The following is a 6,074-nucleotide window of genomic DNA, read 5'->3' as shown; positions in this document are numbered from 1 at the left end:
CCCCCCGCCCAGCATCTCCCCAGAAGGATTTTCTTCCCCTATGGCATGTCGATAAGGGGTGGTAAGCTTATCCTGAGTCCCTCCTTCCCCCAAGTTATCCCTGCTTCCCAGCGCTCTAGTATGGGCTCTCTTACCCCCTAGTTCGGGAAGCTGAGTGAGGGCCTCAAGCCAAGTAAGGCCCGGGGCACCGTGGGGGAGCTTGCTAGGAAGGTGGATCGATGGTGGAGGTGCTGCATCAGTGAGAACCAGACTGGAGGGAAGGAGGGGCAGATGGGCTCTGCCTACCCTGGCCCTGCCCTTTGTCCTGACCTGTAGGTCAGTTCTCTAGTTCTCCAATTGTCCAGAGATTAGGGCCAGTGAGACACTTTCTCCCTGTCCCCTTTCTGCCTGACCCTCCTCCTTTGAGCAGCTCCATAGAGCAGCCATTTGAAGGGGGGAAGGGTGGGGAACAAGATGGTAGAGGTTTTAGGCAAGCCAGCTACAGGACTGTGTTGTTAGGGGAGCTGGGGAGAGAGAGTGACATTAGAAAAGGACAGTGCTAGAAGGCCTGCAGCTAGAACTGGTAATCTTAAACTCCTGACAACTTTCCTGAAACCCAATTAGCTTACCTATAATGTAAAATACTACTACTACTACTAATAGTAGTAGTGGTAATTTAGCTCAGTTGATAAACTGTCTACCTAGCATGCATAAAGCCCTGGGTTTGATACCCAGCACCACAGAAACTGAGTGTGATGGCACAGGCCTGTAATCCTGCATTTGGGAGGTGGAGGCAGAAGGATCAGAAGTTCAAGATCTGGGTCTGAAAGATGACTTGTGGAAGGGTTCTTGCTGCCAAGCTTGATGACCTGAGTTTGATCCCTGGGACCCACATGGTAGGAGAGAACCAATTCCTGTCAGATGTCCTCTGACTTCCACATTCCTGTGTGTATGTACATTATCCATACAAATAAGATTATAATAAATGGGGCTGCAGAAATGGCTCAGGGGTCAAGAGCACTTCTTGTTCTTCCCGAGGACTGTGTTCGGTTTCCAGCACCCATGTATGGTGGTTAACAACCATCTAGAATTCCAGTTCCAGAGGGTCTGATGCCTTCTTTTAGCCTCCAAGGGCATGCTACACACATAGTACAATTACATACATGCAGACAAAACACTCATACAAATAAAAAATTAAAATAATAAAAGAAAAAGTAATATAATACATTAACATCCCTTAAAAGCATCAAAGTTGGGACTGGAAAGATGACTCAGCAGTTAAGAGCATTGACTGCTCTTGCAGAAGTTCTGGGTTCAATTCCCAGCACCCACATGGCAACTAACAACCATCCTTAACTCTAGTTCTAGAGGGTCCGATGCCCTCTTCTGACCTCTGTGGGTGTTGCATGACATTGGTGCACCTACCACCTGTAGGCAATACATTGGTACACATAAAAATAATATATATCTATATATATCTATATATTGGTGTTTTTGAGACAGGGTCTCCCTGTAGCCCCAGCTGGCCTAGAACTCACTGTGTAGACCAGGCTGGCCTTGAACTCAGAGATCCAGAGATCCGCCTGCCTCTGCCTCCAAAGTGCTGGGATTAAAGGTATGTGCCACCACACCCGGTGAAAAATAATATTTTTAAAAAAGATTCAATGTTGTGCTGGAGAGATGGTCTAGCAGTTAAGAGTGTGCACTGCTCTTCCAGAGGACCCTGGTTTGATTCCCAGCATCCATATCAAGTGGCTCACAACTGCCTATAACTCCAGCTCCAGGGGATCTGTCTCCTCTGGCCTCTGAGGGCACCTGCAGTCACATGCATATAGCCCTGTACACACACACACACACACACACACACACACACACACTTTTTTTAAAGTTAAAAGTCATACTTGGCTGTAGGGCAAGTTTGAGGGCAGCCTGGGATACATGAGCCCTGTTTTAACAACAACAACAAAAGACAGAAAAAATAAAAGCACCATAAGGTATTTGGTTTGTGAAGTTTAATAAGGCAATGCAGATGAAGTACTTAACACAGAGCCCAGTATATAGGGAGTGCTGAATAATGATGATGATGATGATGGTTTTGATGATGAAGGGAATTCAGATGTGAAAGAGGGTTAGGATGACCCTCCATATTTGTTGTTTGTCATCACATCTGCAGGATGAGATGACCATATGAATGTTTTGGATCTATGACTGTCCTTTGCGAGGTCAGATGTCTAAAGGTCTCCTTCCATCTTCCAGAACTGGTTGAAGACCCACACAGAGCCCTCCAGTGATTAAATTGAATAATTCAAGAACAAAACTCCACAAGGGGCCAGCCCTCTGGGATGGTTCTTCCCCCACTTTGAGGTTATTTCAAGGCTAAAGATGGCCAAGTACAATGGTGAGGTTCCCACATTGGCTAGAACTCAGAATAGAGGAGAGGGAAATGGTAGCTGAAGATGAAAAGATAGGCCAGGATGGCCTAAATAGGAGGACTTAAATGTCATTGCCTTGCAGATACAGATCCTGGGCAGCTGTTGAAGATTAAGGGGATGATATTACAACTGGAAATCTTCAGTTATGTCTAATTATCCATGATTGACTTTGGGGAGTTATCTGAACCTAGGCAGCTCAATGTGTGGTGTTAGACTACATCACTGGTTCTACACCAAAGGCAGTTGTGTGCCCATACATACACCCTGAGGAATATTTGTCAGTTTAATGGCATTTTGATTGCCACAACTTCAGGTAAATGGAAGCCAGGAATCTGGCTTAGCATATTACAATACACAGTCTCACCTCTCACAACCAAATAGCATCAGGGATAGAATGTTCATGGTACCAAAGTTGAGGAGCTCTTGCCTCTTTACTCAGCAAGGTATCTGGGAGTTAGGCAACTGGAGAGGCAGGTTTCCTGGCCAGCCCCAGCTGGAAGGTTCTGACACATAGGCTCACAGGGGATGCCTTGGGAGGAACTGGGGCAATGTCACTGCCCAGTAATGCAGCTGGAGTAGACAGATGGGGTAGGCACCTCTCTTTGCTCCCTGTAACTGATAAGAATCCCAGACAGATCCCAGGCCAGCAACTGAGAACTGACAATGAAGTCTTAAAAAACACAAAAGACCTGCTGGGAATGGTGGCGCACACCTTTAATCCCAGCTCTTGAGAGGCAGAGGCAGGTGGATTTCTGCGAGATCGAGGCCACCCTGGTCCACATTGTGACTTCCAGGGAGGTTGTCGCTAGGGAGACCCTGTCAAAGAAACAACAAAAAACCAAAACCAAACAAAAACTCACAAAGACTGGTGTCTTTAAATTCGGGTTAGGTAACTGTTCTTGGGGGCTCCATATGCCCCGCGAATGTTATGTGCAAGTGGAGGTTATGTGTAATATCAGGGACTGAAGTCCCAAGAGGATGTCCTGCCCTGATTCAGTGAGGAAATGGGCCTTAGTGAAGTGTTACTATCACCACAGGGCTAGGCTGGAGTTGGGGCAAGTCCCTGAATAAGGATCACAAATTTTGTCTGCTTGTGAATTCTCCTAGGAGGAAAGCAGGAGCAAAACAATCTCCTAGATTGGCAGGGCAGAGCCTAGGATGAACCTATGGACCAGGGAAGGAAATCACTGAAAGGTTTGACTCAGAGATATGAATCTCAGCACAGAGGCCCTGGATGTAGCCAACGCACCCACAAAGTAGGAAGTGGGAGGAGCCTCATAGGGGGCAGTGGAAAGAACAGCCACCAGAGTCTCACTCCCACCCCACCCCCACCACACAGCACCCAGAAGGGACTCTAACCAACTAAACTGGCTCCAGAGGAGTCTTAGCCTCAAGGGCCCAGTGCTTAAGGCTGGGGCTGAGGAATGTCCTTCAGGGTAGTGGTGTCCAGCTGCCTCTCTCCCTCCAACTCTCAGGGAGGAGGAAGGACAGAGGTTTGGAGGCTGGAGGAACTCTAATTCAGGACTACATAGGTTCAAATCTTTGAGTGCCTAGAAGGGAGTCTAGAGCCCCTGATAGGGATGGAAAGTCTACCCTGCTACCTCCTTTTCTCTTCCCTCCCTCCCTCCCTCCCTTCTTTCATTTTGTTTGGAATTTTTTTGTTTGGTCTTTTTGAGGCAGGGTCTCTCTGTAGCCCCAGCTGACCTGGAACTCACTATGTAGACCAGGCTGGCCTTGATTTCACAGAGATCTGCCTGCCTCTACCTTCCCAGGGCTGAGATTAAGGCATATTCCCCCCTTCCTTTTTTTTTTTTTTTTTTTTTTGACAGGGTCTCATGTAAGCCAAGCTAGTCTTGAGCTCATTATGTAGCTGAGAACTTAAGTTTCTTATAAATCTTTTGGCTTTCTTTTCTAAGGTGCAGGAGATGAGTGTAGGGAAGGGGCATCTGGTTCCCTGAATGTTCTACTCCCTGGAGAGGTGCTGGGGAGGGGTTGGGGTTTGAGAATGGTGGAAACAGTACTGAGAACTTGGGACCTACTGTGTATGTAGTTTTGTGTTTTGGTGCTGGGGAGCAAACCCAGAGCCTTGCCCATACAAAGCATGCACACTACTATGGAGCCATAACCCCCAAGGAGCTTTTAAATTTCACCATGAGCAAGGATGAGACTCTATAGATCAATACATGGACCACCCCCACCCTTAATGCAGAACTGATGACTCTGAGAAGATGAGTCCGAAAAGTCTGAAAAAGAAAGCAGCACCAAGAACAGGAATCACAGGCGGAGAGGGAGAATCAGAGGCCAGAGACAGGCAGGGAGAGGCTCCACCTCCAGTTTCTCCAGAACCGCCCTGCCTGACAGCAGGCTGGGTGGGGTCCAGTGGCTGGCCATGACTGTGACTCAGGTTTCTGTGGGCAGCCAAGGCAGCCGGCAGGGAGGAGCCCAGACCAACAGACAGGCTGGCCAACTGCAGCTTTCACCTCAGCTGTCCTCTCTCCTGGGAATGTAGGAGGCTCTTGTCTAGCTGTGTTGGCCTCCCAAGGCTACAGACCCCTGCTTTCCTGACTCTTCCGCAGCCTCAAGTTCCTTTCCAGAGCTGTCAACCTTTGGTCCCCTCCCAGGGGGTTTGACACAGGAGGGAGGTCAGGGATCTCTGCCTTTAGGGATGCCCCAGAATGTCTGTGTCACAGGGAGAAGGGTATAATAATTATTAGTCCTACACCCTTAGGGAGAGACTTAGCCCCAGCCTGGCTGGCTCAATTGTCTGGACAGATTGGTTGTCATGGTGAAGGGCAGGGCTTGAGTACAGCTGCTGCAGAGTTAGGCAAGCAGGCTTGAGAGGTCCTTAATCCCCAGCACAGTACCCTTAGGGTTGACCACTAAGGAGTATCTCTGGAGCCAAACCCAAAGGACTGTGGTCAGTGATTATTGGATTTTCCTTTGGGGATGGATGAAGAGGGTTCAACCAGTGCATTCCTCTTTTATTGAGCTATGTTTTGAGAGGGTAGCTGGGAGGGAATCACATTTACTTGATGTCTTTTCTGTGTTCAGTATCTGTGAATGCATGTCCCATCAATCTTTGTAGCAATGGAGAGTACTCCAATACCTGGCCTCAGATGGCAAGGCTGGGATTAGAACTCAGCACTGACTGCCACCACAACTGGGGCTATTTCCTTTCTGGGAACTAGGCAGTGTAACTCTTCTAGGGAAGGGAGGATAAGAAAGCGACAAGTGACTTGGACTTTAAAAGACTGGATCACTAGGCCACAGGTGGTAGGAGGCAGGGGCTGGCTGTTTTTGGGGTTTGGGAACAGATGACAGTTTTAAGAGAAAGCCACTAGCCTGACTTATAGTAGGTGGTCATTTAAACTTTTGACAGTGAATTTAGATTTATATATGAGCCATGGCTAGTTTTCCGGGACATCCTGGGAGCTTCTGGAGCTGAACTGCAGCAGAAACTAGTTCAAAGGAGGGACTTTCCAAGACCAATCTGGGAGAGAGAGGAATTTGCAGAGCATCACGGAGCCAGGCGTGGGGGAGGAGAGGACACAGTGTGGATGACGCAGGACTACCGCAAGGTGCGGACGCCACCTAGCGACCAGAATGCCCCGGCAAGCAGGCCGCGCTCGCGGAATTCCAGGAGCCGTAGTTCCGCTGAGCAAT

Source organism: Nannospalax galili, unplaced genomic scaffold (assembly GCF_000622305.1).
Source record: "Nannospalax galili isolate Female #2095 unplaced genomic scaffold, S.galili_v1.0 scaffold1055, whole genome shotgun sequence".
NCBI classification, from domain to species: domain Eukaryota; kingdom Metazoa; phylum Chordata; class Mammalia; order Rodentia; family Spalacidae; genus Nannospalax; species Nannospalax galili.
The sequence above is the reverse complement of the archived record's forward strand: the minus strand, read 5'-3'. Positions refer to the sequence as shown.